The sequence below is a fragment of the Gopherus evgoodei genome, chromosome 12, assembly GCF_007399415.2.
Source record: "Gopherus evgoodei ecotype Sinaloan lineage chromosome 12, rGopEvg1_v1.p, whole genome shotgun sequence".
Classification (NCBI taxonomy): Eukaryota; Metazoa; Chordata; order Testudines; family Testudinidae; genus Gopherus; species Gopherus evgoodei.
In genome coordinates this window covers 37,413,011-37,437,974 of record NC_044333.1, presented here as the reverse complement: position 1 = coordinate 37,437,974, position 24,964 = coordinate 37,413,011, and the positions used below count along the sequence as shown (strand labels likewise).

Sequence of the window (24,964 nt, the reverse complement as noted above, 5' to 3'; positions counted from 1 at the left end):
TGTCTGGGCCACAAAGTGGGAAGCGGCTGCCCAAGCCCAGAGCTGGCAAAGGCCAAGATGGGGGCTCTTAACCAAGGGAGCCCGAATTGCAGCCCAGAGTGCTGGGAGAAGACCCCGTCCCAATTTGAACCCCAGGGGTTTTGGGGATAGCAAAAGGGTTCAAGCCGCATAAACCTTCCCACATGCGGCTTGCAAGTGCCATCAAGCACACCCGACCTAAGGGAGGGCGTGAGACTGGACTGTCCTGGTGTAACTCACACCGAGGAATGGGAGAGATGCTGGGGCATCCATAGGAACCTTGGTGGGTTCGAACTTCCCCAGGTCACTGGCTGAAGTGACCTCGCTCAGTTCGGTCTCGAAGGGGGGGGAGATGTGACGAACTGGGAATGTTCTTGATGTTTTCTCTGAATGCTGTGTTGGTGCCTCAGTGTCCCCATGGCAGTTCTTAAGTATCTGGCAGAGCAATGGCCAGTGCACCTAAATGCCTGACCCTCTGTCTCCTAGCAACTGATGGCCTGGGCCCCTCCCCTGCAAAGGTGCCAGCTGAAGGTGTTGGAGACAAAGGGATCAGGTGACCTCCTGGCCCGGGAAAGGGGCTGAGCAGAGAGGAGGGGCTGGGAGCGGTTGTTAGTCTGGAGCTGGCTGAGGGCAGTCGTGGGGGTCTGGCTCACTGCCCCCCAGAATGGACCCGGCCGAGGGGTCCGGTTCGCTGTACCTACAAGCTCTGTTTTAGACCCTGTTCCTGTCATCGAATAAACCTCTGTTTTACTGGCTGGCTGAGAGTCACGTCTGACTGCAAAGTGGGGGTGCAGGACCCTGTGGCTTCCCCAGGACCCCACTGAGGCGGGCTCGCTGTGGGAAGCGCACGGAGGGGCATAGGATGCTGAATGCTCCAAGGAGAGACCCAGGAGGTGAAGCCGTGTGAGCTTCTTGCCCTGAACAAGTCTGCTCCAAGGGAGAGGAGGCTCCCCCAAGTCCTGCCTGGCTTGGTGGGGAGCAGTTCCAGAGCATTGCCTGGTGACTCTGTGACACAGGGGCTGGGGATGTGTGAGGCCTGTCAGAATGGCCAAGGGGATGGAGCAGCGCCCTTGGCTGGCCCAGTCCAGAGTCCTTCCGCCCACCTCAGCCACGCACCCCGGCCCTGACCCACCGCACCCCCGACTGGCTCGGCCCTGACCCGCAGCGCCCCAGCTATTGCTGGTGTCCCTTTTTGTCTTGCCAGGCGGTGTGATGGGTGAGTGCTTTGAGCACCAAGGATTGGGATGAGACCAAGGAAAAGCAAATTCTTTGAGAGGCTCTTGCTCCCAGCGGAGCTGATTCTTGCCAGCGGACTGCAGCGATCTGACAGTCTTTGCGTGGTTTGAATGGGGCTCAAACGCAGCTGAACTGGTCCCGTGAGGCCACTAGGTGAAGGCGTCCAACTGGAGCAGGTGGAGTCCTGAGCCCAGGCCGTAGCAGTTCCCGCTCCAGCCCGTCCCTCCCCACAGCTGGAGGGACACGATCAGGCGCTTGCTGTGGGCGTGTTAATCTCCTTGGTGCCAGCTGTGTCCTGCCCAAGGGCAGCGCTGATCCTGACTCCCACGCGGCCTAGCGGGGAGATGAGATCCTTTCCATCAGTGAGTCAGGCCCCGGGACACTAGGAACACTCTGGCCAAAGGACAAGAAGTCGCTAGCTGGTGGGACGCGCGTCCTGCCCTTCGCTTGGGCAGCTCTCGCCCCGAGCAGCGTCTCGGCCAGCCAGCGCGGCGCCCCGGCGCAATGAGAATGCGAGGCCTACCTGGCAATTGATTTAAATCATTTTCTAGAGAACCTTTGTCAAATAAAAAGCCTTTAATCACATTTGTATCCATTCCCGGCCTCGGTAAATCAATTTGAATTGAGCCGGGTGCCACGGTTACAGCTGATTAGTGTGTGTGTGTATGGTCAGATTAATGCCAGCCGGGTTCACTTAATGGGGTCACCATCATTAGCTTCTGGGTAAGCCTCGTAAGCACTAATGTCAAAAGAGAGCGCCGTGGTCCTGCACTCTAGCTCCTCCCTCCCTGTCCAGCCCCTCTTCCTAGCTTCTTCCCGTGGGATGCTTTCCTTCCCAGAGCACTGAGCATGCGCTCCAGGACTAGGATAGGCAGAGAGACCCTGTGCTGAGCTTCCTCCAGAGCCTCCCGTTGCCCCTCAGTGGAAGATGGAAGGGGCCTGACCCTACAGATCCCCAGGGATCTGCCATCTCGCTGCCCTCCTCCGCCCAGTCTTTGGTCCTATGTAGGTTTCATAGCTTCCTCCACCTGTGCTAGCCCCCAGAAGCTGCCCCCAGCAGGGAGGGAACTATGTTCCATCCTTACAGGTTTGGGCTGAGCGCAGCAGAGGCTCCCGTTGATGTCTGGCAGCCCAGGCTGTATTTGGTGCTCACAGCGTGCCTGGCGGATCTGTTCTCTCTACCTGCTGTGACCCGTCACTGCAGCGGCACCACTCAACCACTGGGCACATGGCTGGGCCTGGGTATGGCACCATAGGACTTGACTTCTTATTCCGCCCGACCCCTGGAGTCCCCCAGTGCTCGGCAGAGTCCCCGGGCATAACACACCCATGTGTGCTCCTCGACAAGAAGTGTGGTACAGTGGGGAGGGCACTGGCCTAGCAGTCAGCAGACCTAGGATCTATTCTGCACTCCACCAGGTGAACATGGGCAAGTTGCTACTTTGCTCCGTGCCTCAGTTTCCCCATCTGTAAACAGGGGACTAGGATACATTATGCAGCTTCCTAAAGTGCTTTGAGGTGACAAGGAGGTGCACAGAATTATGATTATACCCCAGTTAATGCCTGTGTGCTTCGCTCGAAAAGCTGAGGTGATGACCTGTGAATACTGTTACCTGTGCCGCTTCTATGGAAGTGAGCTGCCTAGCCCAGGGACTAGATCTGCCCCCTTGCCTGGACTGGAACAGTCCCTCACTGCCTGTCTGTGTCCCTTTGTAGAGTTCTGTCATGCTCCTCCACGCAGCACGCAGGCTGCTGCCCCGCTCGGGGGGAGCTCCCAGCTCTGCCCAGGTGTCGCCCCCAAGGCTATCGGGCTGAGACAGAGGAGGGCAGAGGTGGCGTTGCAGCCATCTCCCAGCACCAGCTCTGGATGTTGTCCTGGGGAGGCTCTGGTGGGGCAGGCGGTGTGCTGGCCGGTCGTAAGGCACAGGGCCTGGCTTTTTGTGGGGCAGGCAGGTAGCTGGCTGCGTTTTCCATCCGCCCAATTGCTCTATATGGCTTCCTCCATTCCTTTCACACACTCAATTATTTATAATTATAGCACTGACAATCTAGACTGCTGTGTCCTATCCCATTAAGGGGAGCGGAGGTGGGGAGGAGGGAGGAAAAACTTGGACAGCAATCGCCTGCTTGGGGGAAAACATGCACCACTCCTCCCTTGAGCCTCACGCAGCAGCAGGAATGCCAAGGCCTGGTGCTGGTGGGACCCGCCGTGCTCTCCTGGGCAGTCCCCCGATGCTCCCTGAACCGCTGTGCGTTGTGAATATGTGGGGCAGGGAAGGCGTGGGGGGGGGTGCTAAGTGGGCTGGGTGAGGATTCGGGGGAGTGGGGAAGCTGGGAGAGGCGGGTCTGATGCGGCTGTCGGTGCCGCAGACACCCTCCCTCTTCTCCCAGTCGCCACCCGCAACTTTCTGCAGCGGCTGCCCCAATCCAGTGCTCGTGTGGGGGCCCCAATTCCTGCTGGCCTTGCTGCTGCCTGCAGGTATCGGGCACAGGCCTTCCCCAGGCTGCCTCGGCGTGGATTGGGTGAAAGCTGGGGAGTGGTCGCAGGCAGCAGAGGGCTAAGCAGGGTTGTGCTGGGGAGGCACATAAGTGAAGTGTGCCCATTGACTCAGAAGGCCACATCCACCCCTGCCATGTCTGTAGGACATGGCTCTGGGTGTGCGTGGGCCCCTTGTCCTGCCACGAGCCCGCTCCATGGCCCCAGAATGCTTTGTGGTACTTGGAAGGAGACCGCGGTCGTTAAGGTGGCTTCTGAGGAGGGCAGGACACGGTATGGGAACAGATTTGCACTTGCCTATGCCGACTGCTGGTGACAGCCTGGGAGGCGGGGGCAGCTGGGCATCCCTGTCCAAATGCACTGTCTCCGTGGTCCCTCCTGCCGAGAGGATCAACCCCTTGGGAGCCGTTTAGGGCCCATCACCACAGCAAATACTGTGTTGTCGGGAGGGTGTGGAGGATCGTGGAGACTCTCGTCTGTGATGGGTGCACGGCGGAGCTGTTGGTGTCGTGACGCTGAGCTGCGTGGGAGCCCTGGACAGCTCCCACTACTGGAGATTTTTATCGGGTGGTCTGGTCCTGTTGCCACAGCTGCGGCTGATCTGTGTGATAACATGTTCCCCTAGCATGGTAACGTGCTTTGTGGACAGGCCTTTAACAGCTGGGCCCTGGCAAGCCCTCCTGCTCCCTCCCCTCCGGCTCTGCTGCAGGCTTTGTGGAAAAGGCCCTGTACTCCCAGTTCAGCACCCACTGGCTGATCAGCATCCAGCTCACGGCCATGGTGGCCCCCCCAAGGAAGGGGAAGGAGAGGCCTCGCATGACACCTCCTGTGCCTTGTGTGGCCATGCCCAGAGGCGGATCCAGGATCCAGTAGGCAAGGTAAAGCTGTGAGGGGCTGAAGCACTCCCAGGTGGGCACGGGGGGGATGTCCTGCTACGCCTGACTGGAGGGCAGGGTGTCTGCACGCCGCCCAGCATCCCAGACACACTGGAGAGGAAACATGCAGCTCTGAAGCGTGTGCCACAGTTCACGTGGCTTCCCCGCAAGCCTCCAGAGGAGCGATAAACAGATCTTGCATCCCAGAGCTGGTTAATTTGTTTTCAATACGTTTCAATCAATGAAGTGTGGTCCCCGGGAAGGGAAAAGTGCACCAGTAATTGGCTAAAATAAATCACTTGGCACTTCCCACGCAGCCCTGTCTGAGCTGCCAGGCCGAGGGGCCCGGGCTTCTGAACAAACCTGCCAGTGGGGTTTGTTTCCTAGCTCGCTCTCCCTCTCTCTCGCTGCGGCTGGGTGGCACCATGGGAACTGGGCCCTGGGGCAGCAAGGCCAAGCTGTGCTTTGCGTGGCAGTGATTAATGCTGCCCTCTGCACCCGCCAGGAGGACCTTGCTGATGACGCCATCTCAAGCTGCTTGCTCGTTTGTTTTCCATTTCCCTCCCTCGCGTCCTTCCCCTCACTGCTGCTGCTCCTCCTCCTCAGACCTTTGCTGTCCTTTCAGGGCTGCCCTCCCGCCCCCCTTGCCACGGCTGCTTTTGGGCTAGGGGCTTAGACACAGTTTGAACCTGCAGTGGAGCAGGGGCATCTCCCCAGGCAGGGATTTTGGCTTGGAGGTGAAATTGCTGACAAGCCAGCTCCCCTCCTCCCCATCCCTGCTGGCACTGCTGACTGCGCCTTTGGTCCGGTGGTGCTGGGGGGCGGATCTGTGGGCCTGGGCACCCTGGCGCCTTTCCTGTCGGATCAGCTGACTCGAAGTCAGCACCTGTGTCCTGTCCCCCGCCCTACTCACCCACCTGGGAGCAGTGTCCTGCCTGGCCTGGAAGTATGGGCTGCCATGATATGGGCCATGGAAGGCATGAAGAACTAAGCCCCCATCCTGCATCCCCAGCTTTTCCCATCCCCCACGGTGACCTGTGCTCTCATGGTACCCATGGCAGCCTGGGACTCCAACGTGAGAGCATGGCCCCAAGGAGCTGGGAGGTGGCAGCTGTTAGTTGGTTACAACCTAGGAAGGATCTGAGGACCCCCCCACACCCCAACCAACCCTGAAACCGTTCCCTGTGAGATGCCCCTCAATATGCAGCAGGGAGGGTCCCATCCCCTAGGGAGACTCTCCCTGGTCGCGCTTTGCATTGTCAGCAGGCTGCTGGCTCATGCTCCATGCTCCAAGCCTAACGAAACGCTCCTGCCTTAACGAAAGCAGGTGCCACCTGATCGGAGGAGGTCAGTTCCTCCCCCGGATCACCGCCAGAAACCACCGAGGGCGAGTGTTGGGAGCCTGCCTGTAATTACTGCACATGGCACCTGGATTGCTCCATTCCAATTAATTAAACACAGCAGCGACTCCAACTGCGCTCCCTGGCCTCGTACGGTGCCATATTCTTCACCTCAACTGCCTGGGCTGGGGCTGGGTTTCAAATCTGGGCAGACATGTCACCTGTGGAAAACGGTGGGGTTCAGCTGGAACCTCGCTGCTGACAAAACCTGTAATTAGAAACCCTCGTGTCCTGGCGACGGGTCTTTCAAGCTGTCAGAAGCCATGATCCAGCCATTTGATACAAGACTGTCATTACTGCACTGAACCTATTAGCTGCAGGTAAATAACATATTGTGCTAGGGAGAGAAAGCCGGCAGGCAGGGGAATTGGCTGGCTCTTAATTAGGACCAGCGGTGCAAAAGATGGATGATTTACCCTTCTAATTTCCTGCCTGAGAACCACGTTTCCGGGGTCCTGCCTAAGTGCTGGAGGGGCAGAGTGCTGAGCTAGCAGATTCCAGCCCTGCCCGCCTGCTAGGCCTCCCAGGGCCTTCCCTCCCTTCCTTGTTTAGAGGGATATTGATAGGGCCCTGTTGCCAGCAGCTGCTGGGTGGGGGGATGTGATCAGGGCTGTTATTGGGGTGCAGCTCCTGATCCCGGGCCAAGATGGAGCAAGGCAGAAGCCAAGCTAAGCAGGCTGCAGGGGGGACAGTTCTTCCTCATCCACCCCATGTAGGTTGGGGGAGGCACTGGAATGCGGTGGGGCCCAGCTGCACACTCCTGAGTGGGGAAATGACCTTAGGGGGTGTCTGGCTCTTTTGCTTATCCATAACCCCTGGGGAGGCCAGCGCCTGCACCCGAACTACCATGCCCCCATCTCGTGGCCTGTCCCCGCAGGAGCAGGGTGAGAATGGCTGTCTGCGGCAGATGGATGGTACCCAAATTGCCCCGCACATCTGCCCTATGCCGGCGCTGAGCTGCCAGCTCTTTTTTCCTTCTGCAGGCGTAGCTACATGGAGCCCTCGCCTTTCCCCCTGCTGGCTGGCTGGCTGTGCCATTGTGTGTCAGCGGCTGATAGGTGTCAGAGCAGCCCCGACCAGTGGTCAAGCAATGTACGGATGTGTGCACACGTGTCTGCACCATGCTGTGCATGCGTAACCACTGCATGTTGCATGCGTGCATCTGTCCCCCCTGTGGCTGTGGGAACACACTGGCATGGGCGTGCTCACTCATGCCCTACGCTGGCGCCTGCCCGTCAGTCTGTTGTTTGCATTGCAGCAGCATGGCCATGTAGCAAGGCCCCCTATGGGGTGGTTGTGACACCCTGCCCACCCCAACACAGGCCTGCCCACCCACTCGTGCCCAGGCATGCCCGCTCTGGTCAGTCATCCTGGCCCCACACCTCTCATCACAGGGCAGGGCTGGAGGTATTGCGTCAGTTTCATGAAGCCAGGTGCTTGGAATCCTACGGTTAAAATCCCCCTTCCCGGTGGTTTCTCTTCCCGCAGATACCAGCGCGAAACAATTGATGGTCTCAGGTCCAGGCAGGGGATAAATCTGTGCCTGCCACGGCTTTTAAAGTGCCTGTCTGGGTGACATATTTGGTTGGTGTGAAGGTCTGGATGGAAAATCAATCACCAGGCTCTATCCACGCCCGCCGCCCCCTTTTGTGCTGCATTTTCATTGGCCAGTCTGCAGGTTCGGTACACTAGCATCCATCTCTATTTGTGTCAGGCCGGATTGCCTTTGTCTTCCTCATGGATCCCACCCCAGAGAGCCGTATTCAGCGGCCACCGTTCTGGGGCATCACTTGGGAAATTAATGACTGGGGGAGGGGCATTTTCCGGGAGTGAGTGGGGCCCAGGGGGTTGTCCCCTGCCTGCCTCTCGCACACAGGTGTCCACCCCTTCACACCACCTCATGTGGAGGTGTGGTACTGCTCTGGGCAGGGCAGCTGTGGTGAAACTGGGCCGTGGGCAGAGTGCTGGCACAGGGCTGGTTCCCATGAGTGCTGGTTTTTCTCGAATCCTCCTGTAGCAGGATCCTGCCGCTTCTCATCCCCAGGAGGCCCCTCTGGAGCCCACGTTCTCCGTCTGAGTACGGGGATCGCTTCTCTCGATGCAGCCACCTCTGAGGTGGGCTGCCTCCGCCAGCAGCGCTGGTTCGAGGGGGAGTGAGCAGTGACTTGCCAGGCTGGCTCTGTAGGGGGTGCGTGTGGAGGCAGAATGCAGTCATCCCCATGGGGCCGGGACTCTGGGGCTCCCCCATTTCTTTTTGTGGGAGGCACTGGGGATGACCACAGAGGGCAGGACTTGGACGTGACCTGTCTTCTAGCCAAGGTGTTGGGATCCGGCCCCACTCCCTGTAGTAGCTGAGCCCTTCACAATCTGTCCATAGTTATCCTAATAGCTAGGGCAGTGCTCTAGTCCCCCTTTGATGGAGGCTGAGTGACTCGAAAGAGAGTTGGGGGCAGAATAGGGGTTGACCCTGGGTCTCCCGTATTGGGGGCAGCGCCGTAACCACTGGGCCATCTTTCCTCTGCCTCCCAGCTGACGTCCCTTCCAGCAGCACACAGCACCCCATAATCCTCTTCTGGGCCCTGGGTCCATCTCCTGCATCTCCCAGCCTACGTACCCCCAAAAGGTTTCCTTGCCGAGCCCTGGCCAGGCCCAGCCCACGTAGCTGGGGAGCCCTGGGAGTCTGGCTGCGGTACGACAGCTGCCAGTGTCACCTGGCGATCTAGGACATGGGTGGGCAGGTGCGGGCGAGGTGCTCCAGGGTGGGAAATGAGACTAGGGAGAAAGGGCCTGATTCTCTGGGCGGGGAGAGGCTGTCTGTGGTAGAGGAGAGGGGAGGTTTGGGGTCGAACTGGGGGGCGTTTAAGTGGCAGGAGAACATGTCGCCATACGGTGGGTTACATCTGGGCCTCCGGCACACGCCTGTAGAATAACTCAGGGCAGAGGCTCTGTCTGTGATCTGCCTATCCAAGGCTGTAGCCCCGCCCCCGCCCCAGTTGTCAGTCTGTTCCACGCGGGGCAGTCGTAGGCCAAGCTGTGGCGCCCATTTCCTGAAACGGCGTGTTCTGGAAGCAGCCAAACTGCCAGAGCAAATGGACTCCAGTCTCGGCTTCCTCTGGTGCTGGCCTGTGCCCAGCAAGGGGAGGACTCCCTGTGACAGAGGGAATGCAACACGGGGAGCATTCATAGCTGTATCTCTCTCTCTCTCCCTGCATGCCCATCAGCAGCAAGTGGGGAAACCGAGGCACAGAGTGACTCCCCTTGTGTGCTAAGCATGAGGCCCATCGTCCTCTCCCGGCACCGGCTCTTGCTCCTGCAGGCCCAGAGGGATGAGACAGAATGGGGAGTCTTTGCGTCTCTGCATGATTAACATGCCTCTTCCTCCACTCGTCCAGTTCCGGCCATGTCTGACGGTCAGATCCACCCCTCCCACCCAGCAATGGTGCCTCTGTGTGCACAGCCCCAGGCTGTGGACAGCCCTAATTAGAAAGGCACTGCGGGGGTGCTGAGCGTTTGCAGCCCCCTCCCCACCTTGGCTGTGCATGCAGTTTGTGCAGCGCTCCCGAGTGGCCCCCCCTCACCGCCTGATCCCTCTCTCTCCTGCAGCCGCTTTCCCTGACACAGGCTGACAAGAGCCATTTCCAAGATGGATTGATTCAATTTAGCACCAGTTTTTTGCTGGGTTTGGTGACGTATGGCTCCCCAGCCGGAGCTGCGCAGAATGTGACTCCCGAGTGCTGAGCCTTCATTAGAACCACGCCCCATGGGCCTGTGCCTGCTACGTGGCTTTGCTGGACTTTGCAGGGGGACCTTGCCCCTCCTGGTACCAGTGCTGTGCCCGCCCCCCCGATCACTGGCAGCCCAGATGGCATGGCGGAGAGCGGAGGGCCCCATTGCATTCCAACATCTGAATTTCAGTCTCCTTCCCCAGCAGCCAGTTCTCCACCTCCAGGCCTTGGCTCCTGGAGAATCTCTGCTCAAGACCTCGCACCTCTGGGCTGATGAATTCTTAATACCAGTTGCAATTGCAGGCAGCAGAGGCAGCGGCTTGGCCACCCCACCTCAAACCAGGCACGTACAGTGTTTGTAGAAGCCCGACCCCACAGGCGCCAGCCAATTGCGCCAGCCTCATGCCCCTCCCTGCTCCTTCCCCTCTCTCGTCCCACTGCTTGCCCCAGCAGGTGCTAGCACCTTATCCATGGCAGCTCCAGGGGTGACCCCAGGAGGCAGCTCGACAGGGCTGGCCAGGCTGGGGGCATGTTGTGCGGGTGCCGGGGTGCGGCCGGGGGGGGTATACATGAGGAGAGGAGAAGAAAAGCCTCTTCCCTTGGTACCAGTCCCTGCCAGTCAGGGATGCCAGTGGGACAGGAGGGCCTGGTTCCCAGGGGTTGGTAAAACTGGCTCAGCTGGCTGGCTTTGGCCTCTCTCTGGCTACACCTGGCGACATCTTTCCAAGGGCACTGATGATTTTGGATCCCTCAATTTTGGGGGGCCCAACTGGTCACCCTTACAGGGCCTAATTCTTGGACAGCACCGAGCTCTCACCCTGGGAAAAGCAGACTCCCTCCCCGAAGCTTGCTAGCCACTTGTGGAAACTCTCGCGGAGGTGTTCGCACGTCTGTTGCTAGGTTATTTCTCTGGCTTCTTGTCAGCATTACAGGGTCCTAGGGCTCCCATGCAGTGCTCTTGGGATGCCCCCTGGAACCATGGGGTCTGCGGTCTGCTTATGCTGCTTCCGGCAATGCCACCTCTTGTGATTTCGCTTTTCCCTTCCCAGACAGAAATGGGCTCCTGCTCCTTCTCCATTGACCAGTCCTGTTCCTAACGGTCTACCCAGAGCCAGTGGTAAATTGCTTCCCAGGGACATTTCCTTGTCATTAGATACTTACCTACCTACCTCACCATGGGTCTAGGCCCTCTGCGTGTGTGAGACTGTGGCTCCGTCTAGTCCCTGAAGGAGGTGCACCGTTAGCTGCAGTGGTAGGGGCTGAGTTTGCTCCTTGCTGATGGCCATGGCCGGGTGCAGCTGCCATGGTCGGTTACCATGCAGAGGGCCTGATCTGCGGAACTGAAGCACTCAGCACTTTGGAGGGTGGGGCATTAAAGGCAAGGAATGGGCTGGCAGGCGGAGAGATCTGCACTCTGCAGGAGAGCCTTCCTGACGCGGCACCCCTGTGCCAGCAAATTGCCTGCCGCGGTGTTTTCTAGTCCCTGTCGTGGTGGGAATCGGCAGCCTGTCTGTGTGGCTGGATGGCTCAGCTTCAAAGCTCCCGGCGTGCTAATCCAACATCCTCCCTCCTGGTTCGCAGGGAGTAGCTTTTTGATATGTGTCGGGTTGTCTCTCTCCCTCTCTCTTTCTCCCTCTTCCTTTGGAGGCAAATGGCTGACTGATTGCTTTTCATCTCCTGCTCTGAGGAGCTGTAAGAGCTACTTTATATAAACATCAATTACAGGCACGTAATAAATTAAGGCTCCCTTACACTGAACCCATTAGGGTCCACTCTGATATCAAAGCGCTCCCATCACACAGGGATTGGGGTGGAGTGGCGGGGGAGGAGAGAGATGTCTGATTAGCCGGGAGATTGTTAGCAGAACGCTGATTTAATTGTATCTCTGCGCGGGAGCAGTTGGGGCCCGGAGAAGGGAGGGAACGGCCGGAGTATATTTCCTTTTCCTGAGGTACCCCAGGAACGGGTCCCCCCCGGCCTCGCTCCATTGACTCCGCCAGGGCTGTGATTGGCTCTGCGCTCTGGGCGCTTTGTTGTGTAGACCGGTACAGTGCTGTGCCGTGGTAACCAGCTCACGGGCTTAGAGGAGGCGGCCACGGGCTTTCACGCTGATCCCGCTCTGCTAGACGCTGGGCTCGCCTCTGACACAAGCCTTCTTCATCGCCCTGTCCTGCTCGGCTGGGCCACCTGTCTGGGAGCTAATGGGAACCACAAGGCTCCCCCCCTCCCCGCTAGCACAGTGCAGCCCTTCCCCAGAGCCTGGGAGGGGGGGTGAGCTGTTTGACAAGTCTAGGGGGTTCGATTCCCCACCTCCCCTTCCCCCCACCCCTCTCCGACTCGTAGCCTTCCCACGTACCCCTCCCCTCCATCCTCGGCCCTCTGGGCAGACTCCCAATGCACCCCTCCACTCCTGTGTGTATCCACTGCAGGGAGTCAGGAAGGGCACGGCAGAGGCTTATACCAGCTGCCCTGTCCCAGGGGCGCACAGTCCTCTTGGGGTCCCCATGGCTCAGAGCATCGGTGGAGCAATTCACGCAGGGGCTGGGCTCTGTGCCGCTCCCCCAGGCCTGGTCTTTACCGAGAGGCTTCTGGTGTGGGGGATACTCCCAGACCAACTGCCGGAGTTGTCAGAGCGTGGCCCCTCCCGCAGCATTGGGGCTGGTAAGAACACCACGAAACAGGCCTGTCTAGGGGAGCCCTGGGCGGGGGTCCCCACCATTGCTTGCACTATCCCTGCTCTGGCTGCCCTCCTCTCATAGCTCTCTGCAGCAGCCTCCATGCTTGAGAAGCAGCAGGGTCTAGTGGCTAAGGCACGGCACTGTACCTTCTAACCGTCCTTGGGCAGGGCACCAGCTGGGGGCATGGGGGAAAGTGAGACAAGCAGCTGGTCCAGCTGCCGGGGGGCCCTGCGATCCCTGGGCCCAGGTCTCACGGTCCTGCTGTGACACAGTGCGGGGTTAGGCCGGGGCGAATCACCACCACCTGCTTACAGCACGAGACGGCTCCTGGCAGTGCAGGCGCTCTGCTCCTGGCAGTCTACGCCCCCACTTGAGGGCACTCAGGCTCTCAGTCCCTTGGCGTCTGGACACCTGCAGTGCACACCCATCAGCTGCCCCCAGCTCGCCGATGTCACCGCAGCTCAGCGCTCTCTGAACCCAAGGGAAGGGAGTTCCCCAGCACAGCCCCTCTTGGGGCACAAAGGCCTGGATCCTGGTGGTGCAGGGAGCTCAGAGGAGGCAGGGGGATCTGAGGGTGTTGCCATCTGCGGGGGATGGTGCGGGAAGCAGGACAGCCAGCAGCACGCTGGGTGGGAGGGGGCCCAACTCCCCACTCTCACCCTGCTAAGCTGGGAGCTCCAGCTCCACTTCCTCCCAGCCTGCAGGGTTCTGTGTGGGCCAAACGCCTTAGATCCCTCCTCTTGCGTCGTGTCCAGCTGGAGTGAACCCACAGACATCTACCCCAAGGCTGTGCAGGGGCGGGCATGGGGCTCAGCGCTGCAGGCAGCCAGCCAGGGAGCTGGAGCCCAGGGCGGGCCGCGTCTTGGAGCAAAGCTGGGATGTTTGAGGATTAAGAGATGGCTTGACAAGTTGCTGGGCGGTCACGCTCTTCGCAGAGCTCTGGGCTTGTAAACGGTGGCAGGCCACGCTCCTGAGCGCTGCAGAGAGACCACAGCCTCCTGCCTGGATCTGAGAGCAAGGCCGTGTGGATGGTGTGGAGCTTGGGGCTTATAGAGACAGGCATGTGCTCAACTGCCGGGGTGCCCACTGCTGTCACGCTGAGGCCTTGCTCCCCTCCAGGGCAGGCGTGGGGGCATTGGCCTGGAGCTCACGCTCCTCTGCCCAGGGATAAATAGCCTGCAGGGCTGTGGGTGTGGCGCTTTCCTCACTTGAAGATAAACCAGCCCCCAGCAGCACAGGGTTTAGGGGAGCAGGAGGCGATGCTGGGATCTCGGCCTGCTGAGACTTGGCAGCAGCCAGAGCCACTCCATTCTCCCAGGTAGGGCTTCCTCTGCAAACAGCAGCCCCCTGCTTTGGAGGGAGCTACTCTGGAGGCTCCGCAGCTCCCAGGATGTCTGCCTTGAAGCATGTGCTTATGCTGTGTCTGAGTGTGCACGTGGCTCTCTGTGCACCCTGGCAGGAGCGTGCAACCAAGCTGCAGTGTGGATTCACCGATTCTGCTGTGTCATGTGTGCTCAGCTCCTGGGAATGTGTATTCCTCATCTGTACACGTATGTCTGCATGGCTGTGTGTGCTCCTGTGCACACCTGCCCCAGCCTTTGTGTGTGTGGGGGGTGCACACTCATATGTCCCAGCCTGTGGGGTGGGGGTGCATGTGTGCACACTCACCTGCCCCAGTGCATGTGTATGTGGGGTGCATGTTTGCACACTCACCTGTCCCAACCTGTGGGGTGGGGGTGCATGTTTGCACACTCACCTGCCCTAGCCTGTGGGGTTGGGTTACCTGTGTGCACACTCATCTGTCCCAGCCTGTGGGGTGAGGGTGCATGTTTGCACACTCACCTGCCCCAGTGCGTGTGTGGGGTGCCTGTGTGCACACTCACCTGCCCCAGTGCGTGTGTGTGTGTGGGTGCCTGTTTGCACTCTTGCTGGTTCTCTGAGTGTCCAGGCGTAGATGGGTGCTGGGAGCGGATGGAAAGTTTCTGAGCCCATGGTGCCGTTCAGTTCTCTGCCCCCTTTCAGGGTTTGTTTTATCTCCTGCACGGAGCTGCTCACCCGTCGTTGCGTTCCTGGCCTTCAGAGACTGACATTTACATATTAATATTTTCTAGGGGAGTGAGTGCTGCGGTGCAGGTGTCTGCTTTGTGGTCGTACATAATGTAAGTGAGATAAAGCACCCGGCTCCTCTATGAATAACTGCAAATGAAAACCCATGTGGCCATAAAAGCCTTCACATTTGCCCTGTCAGCATGTGGTACATCGGCTAAACAACTGATTTAGCTCTTCTTTTTTCCAAGGTTTATCGCCACTTACAGAGGACATGCTCTTTGTGCACTGCCTGTCGCTTTCTGCTCAGTTTCCCTGTCACTTCCTGTTGGCATTCCCCTATTCAGGCACCAGGAGTGATGCTTTGTGCCTAAAACGCACTGACAGACACTATTAGCTTCTAGCCGAATACATCTTCTCGCTGCTGGGGCTATTTATCTCTCCGTTGCAGAGAGCTGTTATCATGTTACCCGCCTGCTAGTTACAGCCCCTGTCATTTACTTCTGCTGAGCCTGGTGATTTTGGGTAGGGTCCCGACTGAGTCTTAGTGTGCGGGGGGATGGGGAGAGCAGTGGGGGCTTGCCTGGGAAGATTTAGTTTCCATCAGAGCCCCATGTGCTTTTTGGAATCACACCAGCTGCTTGCAGGGACGCGAGATGGAACTTAGGAAATAGGAGAAGCAGGTGCTAACAGGAACACGCAGCCACAAACGAGACAAGCTGTGCTAACACAGGGCACATGTAGGTCCCTGCTCGCAACCAGCCCTCTAGCCCCTGAGAGCCGCATCCGTGGCCCATCCTATTTTGCTTGACGGTAGCAAAACTATTGCGATACTAAGAGGTTAAATGCTTGAGTTCTCTGGGCCTGCCCTGGCTTGTGATGGGCTGACTCTGGCATAACAGCACATCCTCCTGATTTACACTGGTGACTGGGGGGAGGAGAACTGGGTCCTGTGTCACTCTGACTGCACTGCTTTGCAGTGCTGCTCTCAGGGCATGGTGCCCAGGTGAAGTGTGGATGTGATGGACCAGGTGTATTCCTCCTCCACACCATCCTCAGGCACTGCCTGTGCCCTTCAGCCTGGGCATCTCCATCTCGACCATGTGGCAGCCCCATGCCTCTAGGGCATCTCCTGAGCTGAGCCAGTTCTTCATGCTAGGGAGAATTGGCCACCAGAGCTGAAACGACCGAGTCCTTCCTCCAAGGGCTGAAGCCAGGCTGCTGAAGTGAGTTAGTGCCTCAAGCCATTTGCTTTGAGCGGTGCCATTTCCTGGCCCTGCCTTTGAAACCCCAGCTTAGGGCTCACCACACCCATCCTGAGAAGGGAACCTGCCACGGTGCAGCCGGCTTTTACAGCGCATCCTTAATACACACACAGCCACACAAAGCAGCTCACAGGGGAACCAATTGGAGGGAAGGCGCAGAGGCAGACTGGGAAGAGAGACGGAAAAGTGACCAACATCCCCCACCTCTGTGCCTTGATTTTTGCCCGAACAGAGCCTGGGGACAGTGGGCAGAGGCAGAGGTGAAACTGACTGGATTCTAATGTGAAAGTGACCAGCCTCCTTTCACCATCCATCTGAGAGCTCAGTGAGAGAACCGGGAGAGGAGGTGGTTAAAGTCCCCTCAGTGTGGAAGCGCTGCTTTTAGCGGAGAGAGAGAATTAATTACATCCTTCAATCTGAGGGGCAGATCCTCGGGGGGTGGAAACTGGCTCCTTTCGTATCACTGCTGATTTACACCAGTGGAGGATCTGGCTCAGGACTTTGACCCCAGCGATGTGGCTTTGTTGAAGTGGTAGGGCCAGAATGACACGTGCTCAGCGCTTGCTGCCGAGAACAGCAGCCGCTGTGGGGGGCACCCTAGAAAACCCGGCCCTGTCATCTAGGGGCCTGAGCTCATGTGGAAATGTGGCTCCTAGGGGCTCAAAGGGGGAGAAGAGACTTCCAGAGCGATGGGGCAGAGCAGGGACTGCCTCTGAGCAGGGCTGGAGGAGCAGAGTGTGTGCGGGGGGAAGAGATCAGGGAACTGCAAGGCGATCATTGCATGCTGGCTTTGCAGAGCAAGCGGGCTCTGGCTCTCAGTTCTAAGGCGCCCACCAGTGGCTTCTAGGGAACAGTGCTAACCTTGTGACCTGCTGTTGAGGGGGTCTCAGGTCCTGCTTGGTGCTGATTCCTGGAGGATGAGTTATTGCAGCTCCCAGCTACAGAGCTATGGCTCTTCGCTCAAGCTGCAGCAGCTCTGGAGGTCCCCGGTGGGTCACAACTGCCCTGTGGCTATTTTTCAGCAAGATCCCAGCCCCTGGAGAAATAATCCTCGCCAGTGGCTTACAGGCTAGCCCATTGGTACTCCACTGCCCTCTGCTGGAAGGCACCGGAACCACTCAGCCGTGGGCCATAGGGCTTGTAGAGCGCGGGGAGAGTCTCTTTTAGCTCCACTGCTGGGATCTGAGCGTGTGTGTGTGTGTGTCTGTGTGTGTGTGACGTTCCCCGTGGCTGTGGGTCTCCAGCACAGGGAGATCCACATGGCCCAGCTAGGCCACGCTCTGGTTGGGGCAGCTTTCCCGCAGCTTGTTTCGGATGGTCATGCCTCCGGCGGAGCTGGTCAGGAGGGAAGAAGGAAGGCCCTGCACTCACAGGAATAGCCGAGTGCTTGACATATTCCCCGGGGCAGCTCTGATTGCTGGGGTTAAGCTGAGCCCTGACATAAGGCATTTGCTCCAGCCCAGAGCCGGCCTCTTCTGAGCAGAAAGCAGGCCTGGTGCGTGGAGGGGACGGCATGGCTGGGGTCCTGGAGCTGGGGTCCTGGGGCTGGCTGGGCAGTGACATGGAGAGAGGGGCTCTGGAGGACTGCTCATGTGGCCTTTGGCTGGTGGCAATGGGACACCCTGTTCTCTTGTGCCAATGGCACCGGTTGCTGGAAACTCCCTCCAGCCTCCTCCCCCTCCATGGCCTGCCCACTAACTGCCAGCTGGGTGCAGGGAGGGCCCGCACTTCTGGAATCAGCTGGCGCCTGCTGGAAAACGTAGCAGCTGCTCTGTGCCATTTACAAACTGAGTAATATGAGACATCCCCTGCACTCCCTTCCCCCTCCTCTGCCTCCCCACTGCACTCCCCTCCTTTGCCCTCCGCACTGCACTCTCCTCCCCTCCTCTGGCCCCCTTTCTCCTTCCTCTGCCCTCCCACTGCACTCTCCTCCCCCGGCCCCCTTTCTCCTTCCTCTGCCCGTCAACTGCCCTCCCATCCCCGCTTCTCCTTTCTCTGCCCTCCCCACTCCCCTCCCCATCCCTCCTTCCCTTCCTCTGTCCTCCCCACTGCACTCCCCTTCCCCAACACCTTCTCCTTCCTCTGCCCTTCCCTCTCCTCCCTCATCCCCTTCTCTTTCCTTCGCCTTCCCCACCCCCATCTGCTCTTCCCCCTGCCCTCCTCCTTCATTCGCCTCCCCCTTCACCCCCTTCCATCCCCAACCTTCCTCCTCTTCCCTCCCCTCCCAAGTCCTGTATTCCCTTCCGCTGCACTCCTCTGCTTTCCTGCCTCACCCAGACCCAGCACCTCCCCACCCCGCACCCACATCTCTAGCCTCTCCCACCCACAGACCAGGAGTGCAGGCTGGGTTCTAAATGTGCCATGTTCCCCAGGGCAGCTGAAGGAGGGAACCGGAGGGTGACATTTTACAGGGTCTCATCTGGCACTCGCCTGGGGGTGCTGAGGGAGGCTGCCTTGGGGAGGGCCGGTCCCGGTCCAGCCATCTGTGGGGCAGAAAGAGCGGCCGGGGGCATGTCCCTCGGGTGCAGCCCTGACTAAGGAGCAGCCCCGCTCCTCTGGGGTATAGCCCAGGATTGGTCCCAGCTGCTTCTCCCAGGCCTGTGCGGCAGAGATGAGGGTGATGCAATACCGGTGGGGAGGAACGGTTGGCAAGAGCCGGCAGGTTGGGTGTGTGTGTGTGTGTGTGTGTGTGCGTGCGTGCGTGTGCCCGCGCGCGCAATTGGCCTGCCTTCAAGCTGGCCCCAGGCCAAGGACCATGCACCTGGTGCTGGAGCGCACCCGCTCTGCTTGCTCTCAGGACAATGCAGAGTAACAGGAGAATTCCAGTTCAGAGTCTTGTATTGTCTTACTAGGGCTAGAGATCCTTATCTGCCCTCCTGGCTGCGGGTGGAGGTGACACAACAGCACAGGTAGCAGGCAGGCCTGGCCCATTGTGCAGAGATTGTGTAGATAACTGTGCAGACAGTGCTCCCTAGGGAGCAGCACCTCTGCGGGGCTGGGACCAACCCCCTTTGCACGCCTCAGGCGGGGGCGGGCCTGGCTGAGGTTTGTCCCGCCTGGCCTGCTGCTACGCAGCTGCTGGTTCTGTCACATCCCTTGTGTCCCTACCCCAGAATGGAGCTAGCGAGCTCAGCCGGGGCAGATCCTGCCGTGAGAGCTGGAGGCCGGCTCTCTGGCTGACTCACACGCTAACCATAGCTGCATAGCCACGGCGGTGCTATGGCAGGAGGAGCTAGGGGCTGGAGTACAATCCTATCGGAACCCAGGAGGCAGGTCCATGAGGCAGCAGCCCCTCCTGCTGCAGTGGCTACACAAGCTAGTGAGGGCATGTGTGACGAACTGGGAAAGTTCTTAATGTTTTCTCTGAGTACTGTGTTGGTGCCTCAGTGTCCCCATGGCAGTTCTTAAGTATCTGGCAGAGCAAAGGGCCAGTGCACCTAAATGCCTGACACTCTGACAGCAACTGATGGCCTGGGCCCCTCCTCTGCAAAGGTGCCAGCTGAAGGTGTTGGAGACAAAGGGATCAGGTGACCTCCTGGCCCGGGAAAGGAGCTGAGGAGAGAGGAGGGGCTGGGAGGGGTTGTTAGTCTGGAGCTGGCTGGGGTCGAGGGTGGAGGGCAGACCTGGGGGTCTGGCTCACTGCCCCCCAGAATGGACCCGGCCGAGGGGTCCGGTTCGCTGTATCTACAAGCTCTGTTTTAGACCCTGTTCCTGTCATCGAATAAACCTCTGTGTTACTGGCTGGCTGAGAGTCACGTCTGACTGCAAAGTGGGGGTGCAGAACCCGGTGGCTTCCCCAGGACCCCGCTGGGGTGGACTCGCTGTGGGAAGCGCACGGAGGGGCAGAGGATGCTGAATGCTCCAAGGAGAGACCCAGGAGGTGAAGCCGTGTGAGCTTCTTGCCGTGAACAAGTCTGCTCCAAGGGAGAGGAGGCTCCCCAAAGTCCTGCCTGGCTTGGTGGGGAGCAGTTCCAGAGCATCGCCCGGGGACTCCGTGACAGCATGTCTGTCCTTCCAGCTGCAGTAAAGGCTCATGCCCTTAGCTCCAGAGGCCCCAGGTTCGATCCCGCCTGCTAACAGCTGGAGTCTGTCGGTGTTACAACTGCAGCGTCAACCTGTCCGGTGTGACACTGAGTGAACCTGCCCCAGCTTTCCTGACTGGGATTAAAGCCTCTTCAGAGAGTGGGATTTTTCCCTCCTTTAGGGGGCCTTCCCCCAGGGTGGTGCCCTGCATGGGGATAAGAGGGGCTTGCCTTGGGAAGTTACTGCGCTGAGTTAACACTAGTGCCGTGTGTCTGCCCTAGGGCTTGCACTGATCTCACGCCGGCTGCGCAGTGGAATCAGGGCAGGTTTTGGCCTCGTTGTGTCCAGGCTGGATTTGGAGCAGTGCAGCTGCATGATGCATCTGATGTATAAATCACGTTTGGTTGGGATGGGTACGTTCCCCCTCTCCCCTGTTGAGGGCGGCCATCTCAGGGCACAGTCCCCTTCCTGGTGAAGCATCCGGCCCAGGTGATGCAGTGTCAGTTCCCATCAGGGGACGATAGCCCAATTGGGTCACTTTGGTGCCTGTTACATGACCGTTCCGGGCAGAGCCAGCCGGGTTCTTCCTGCCTCTAGCACCATCGCTGGGGATAAAGAGCAGGCTGCCTGACAGTAGCTGAGTTTTCTGGTTGATGTGTGTCACGGAGTCACCGGGTGATGCTCTCTAACTGCTCCCCACCAAGCCAGGCAGGACTTTGGGGAGCCTCCTCTCCCTTGGAGCAGACTTGTTCAGGGCAAGAATCTCACACGTCTTCACCTCCTGGGTCTCTCCTTGGAGCACTGGGTATCCTCTGCCCCTCCGTGCGCTTCCCACAGCGAGCCCACCTCAGTGGGGTCCTGGGGAAGCCACAGGGTCCTGCACCCCCACTTCGCAGTCAGACGTGACTCTCAGCCAGCCAGTAAAACAGAGGTTTATTCGATGACAGGAACAGGGTCTGAAACAGAGCTTGTAGGTACAGAGAACCGGATCCCTCGGCTGGGTCCATTCTGGGGGGCAGTGAGCCAGACCCCCAGGTCTGCCCTCCACCCTTGACCCCAGCCAGCTCCAGACTAACAACCCCCCCAGCCCCTCCTCTCTGCTCAGCCCCTTTCCTGGGCCAGGAGGTCACCTGATCTCTTTGTCTCCAACACCTTCAGTTGGCACCTTTGCAGAGGAGGGGCCCAGGCCATCAGTTGCTAGGAGACAGAGTGCCAGGCATTTAGGTGCACTGGCCCTTTGCTCTGCCAGATACTTAAGAACTGCCATGGGGACACTGAGGCACCAACACAGTACTCAGAGAAAACATTAAGAACATTCTCAGTTTGTCACAATGTGCGAGTGAGGAGAAGCTCCCCCATTAGCTCTGCAGGGATGAATGAGCCTTGGTTTTGTCAATAGAGGTGAAATTATGGGGAAACATGAGGCCTAAGGAACACTGCCATCCTGGTGCTTAGCGTAAAGCCCTTTGCTGCCCCGGGGTCAAGTGCCCCCGGAGCAGGCTGATGTGCCAGGGACGTGGTATGGGGAGGGGCCCTTTTGCGGTAGGGTCGCCGGGGCGTGTGTGTATTCTGTGTACACTTGGCATGGCGAGATGGTGTGCCTGCCTAGAGAACTCCAGGAGGCGATGTCTGGTCTTGAAATAAACGAGGGTGCTGTTTGAAACACCGGACTAGCCCCAGATGTCTGTGAAACAGGGAGTTTGTAGGAGGAAATGTTGTGAGCCAGGTGTCAGCACAGGGGGTGTGTAAAGAGGTGCCCTAGGGGGGCATGCAGTCTTGTGGGGAGTCGCGGCAGATGGCTAGGGGGAGGTGAGACTGGGGATTTGCACATGCAGACCCCACGTGTGTTTTTACAGACATGGTTGGGTGCTCCTTGCCCTGTGTTTTCTTCCTCTCTGACGGCCACAGTGCAGGCTGCTGGGTCCGTGGTTAGCTCGCCGGGCTGGATTTGGTTGGTAGGTGAAGGGGACGTGTTTCTAGCGCTGGCCATGAAAGCAACTGGCTGCTCCTGCTTGGGGCTGTCCTGGAGGCAAGACTGGGATGGCTGCAGAAACAGTCAGGTCAGGGCTCTGGTTTGGGAGGAAGCCGCCCACCCACCTGTGGTTAGATGAGGAACTGCACTGCCTGGCTCCGGAGGGAGTCCCCTCTCCAGGGGGCAGCTGAGATGGCCTAAGGAAGGGCAGGGCTCTGGCGGAGAGGCCAGGCTCCCACCCACGGAAAGGAGAGGGATGATGATGGCTGATGCACTGCAAGCAGCTGGCTGGGGAGAATCACACCATGAAGGCCAGGGGTTCCTGCCCGTAATGAGTCAGCATGTGGGTGAGAAAGTGCCTCACAACAAATTCCCCTGCCCTTCCTAGCAGCCCCCGAGGGGGACCCAGCCACAGTCTCGGTCACAGCCCAGCGAGGTTGCATCACCGCATGCCCTGCTTGCAGATGGGGGTTTTCACAAGAGCTTTCCCGTCTGAGCTGCACGCCTTTCCCTTGGGGGCTGGGAGTGGGGGCGGTCTCCCAGTGCAGGGAAGCCACATTGTCCTGGGGGTTGGGGGGAGGACAGTTGTTTACATTGATGGAGCTTTTGTTTCCTTTCCGCACCTTCGCCACCTGCCGCAGGGGAAGCAGTTAGCGATTTGTTAGTCAAAGCAGATGAGGCTTCCTGGATCCCTCTTCCTACCCTGCTGTGAGAATGACAGGGTCAGAACCAGGGCACTGCCCCATGGCTGGGTTGGATCGTGGGCCCCAGGGCAGGGGTTCCCCGGTTGGATCCCGGGGCTGGAGGGATCTGTGCGCTGAGGAGAAAGCTAAGGGACCTCTCTCGGTGGCGTGTCTGCCTGGGTCTCGTGGCAGGACAGAGGTGAAAGCTCAAGGGCAGGCCGTGGAGGCTGCACCTGATGGGGGCTCCTTTGGGCTTGGACGCACCTTCGCAGCGGGGCTGGCCTCTGAGCAGCACTCACAGAGGGCCATCCATGGTCTCCCCACCTGTGGGAGCTCTTTCCCCGGGTCACCAGGCTGGGGTCTGCCAGTTGTGGCTCGGCACAGTGGTGGGAGAGACCTGCTCTAGCTCAGCAGGGATTAACGTGGGGAAGCGATGGCCTCTCACGGAGGAGGTTGGGGGTGAGATGATCGCAGTGGGCCTGTCTAGCCTTGGGCTCCATGACGCTGTTCCCATCAGAAGAGGGTGGTGGAGCGAGGCCATAGCAGGTGTAAAACCTGGGACTCCCTGGCTCCAGACTTGTGACCACTAGACCAGGCGCCTGGCCCAGTGCTGTTGCATCAAGGTGCAATAACATAGCAAAGCACTTCCTGGGGCATCGCCTCTATTCCTCCCCAGACAGAGAGAGTAGTGGTACGCGAGCAGCGGTACCTGGGTATTTTCAGCGTATTCAGGCAGGGTATTCCTTGAGTACGCCCAGCAGCAGTACCTGGGTATTGTCAGCAAGGACACGTGCCTGGCGCGCTTTGTGAGGAGGTGTGAGTCCCCTTGTGAGACTCGGGTAGTCTCAGTACTGGCATTCAGGCAGCATACTGGAGTACTGCCAGCTGGAGGAAGGGAGCGCTAGGCCCTGCTCCCTCAGAAATCGCACAGCCCCTCGTGATAAATAAAGAAGTTAACACCCTACCCGAGCTGGTAATTAGCTTTTAACCTGTACTAGCAGTTAACTCCAAAAGGCAATCATTTTTTCCGGGGAGCTGGTGGTGTAGAAAGGACTAAACATGGCCAATTTTGTTCAGGATGAATTAAGACTTGCAAATGTAAAATGAGTTCATCTATTTAATTAAGTAGCAGCAATATGGATGGTAAATTAAGTTAACAGTGGACGTGCCAAAACAGGGTTATAAAAATCATGTCCTCTTAGGAGTGATTTCTGGATTTGTCTGGCTGCTCTCCGCCTTGACCTCCTCGCTTCTAGCACCCAGGTGGGTGCGTTAGATGGATGGATGGCGGAGCCAGCAGCTCTGGTGCCCCCCCTCCTCCCCGCCTCCGGTAAACGTGCTGAATTATTAATCGGCTGCTTTAAATGGCCGCTGGCTTGGCAGCCATCTCACCTTCCGGCGCAACCTTCGCGCAGGCAGCCCCAGCTGCACCGGGGCGGGGAGGGGAGCGCAGACCTGCCCCGTGACAGTGCTCTGCTGAGCGGCCAAGTGATTTATGGGGGATGCCGTTGTGAAAGGGGCGGGAGGGTTGTGGGCACAGACCACAGCAAAGCGAGAGCATCGCATGGAGGCAGCGGCTGCCCGGGCTGGAGGCTCAGGCTCGGGGTGGGAATCGGGCCTCCTGCAGCCTGTTCCCAGCTCTAGCACTGACATCGGGTGAGTCACTTCCCCTCTGTGGGCCTCGCTCTTGAGCGGGGATTTCCCTGCGCTGGTGGCAGGGCTGTTTGCACAGCGGATGGAAGGGGCTGGGCCTGGCGGGGAGGGACGAGGGTGTGGGATGATGCCAGGGGGTGCTGTCGAAGGCCCCAGGCTGGGGAGAAGGTGGGGGGAGTTGTCTCATGTCAGGAGAAAGGTGCTGGCAATTCAGCGCACAGAGCAGGCGGCCTTCGGCCACCACCCACTCCCTGCCAATGTGCTCAGCGTGACCTGTAAGAAAGAGAGGACGTAGTTTCCACGTCCATCCTCTCTGCCTCGGCACGGAGCCTGCCAGCCAGAGGGCGCTCCCGGGGCCGCTGGGCCTGCAGGAAATGGAGGGAGGTGACCCGCTCATTTCCCAGCGGGTGCCGAGCAGCCATCTTCAGAGGAGGGAGCAAGTCAGAGGGCCGGTCCTGAACCAGCCAGCTCAGCATGTCGGGCTTTAGATTAAGGCTCTCCTCGTTGGGGAACCAAAGGACCCCAGCTTTGACCTTCCACTCTGCAAAGGCTGGGAGAAGGCACCACTCCCCAGCTCAGCAGTGCAGGTCTGGGGCCCCGTCATCTCTAGCCTCCGGTCCTGGATTGTGCCCTTCTGATGCAGTTAATGTGCAGCAGTGGAGGTGAGAGATGCTCCCCCGAAGGCATGTGGAGAGCTCCTGGCGGTAGTGCTAACCACTGGGGGTCTGTCCTCTCCTGCTCTGGCCTGGCCCAGCTGTCATTGAGGGGAGCGGGAGTTGGGCACGTGCTCACAGACCCCTTAGGAAGTACTGGTCTGGGCCGGGCTGCTCCTTTCGGGCCGGAGGGGGAGCGCTGTCCTCACAGCGTGCCCGCGGCTCCGATTCTCTTGTTAT

General features: G+C 59.1%; 1 protein-coding gene across 6 annotated transcripts in view; it reads left to right on the top strand.

Moving 5' to 3' along the window:
- GSE1 (Gse1 coiled-coil protein) overlaps positions 1 to 24,964 on the top strand; it is a 355,568-nt gene that overhangs the window by 204,912 nt on the left and 125,692 nt on the right. The window contains exon 1 of one of the 6 annotated variants that reach the window (XM_030581360.1): positions 13,663 to 13,747. The exons of the other annotated variants lie outside the window; for them this stretch is intronic. The gene's annotated coding sequence lies outside the window, so the exon portion shown is untranslated. Of the gene's footprint in view, positions 1 to 13,662; positions 13,748 to 24,964 lie in introns of those variants that run through there. 6 annotated transcript variants of the gene reach the window in all.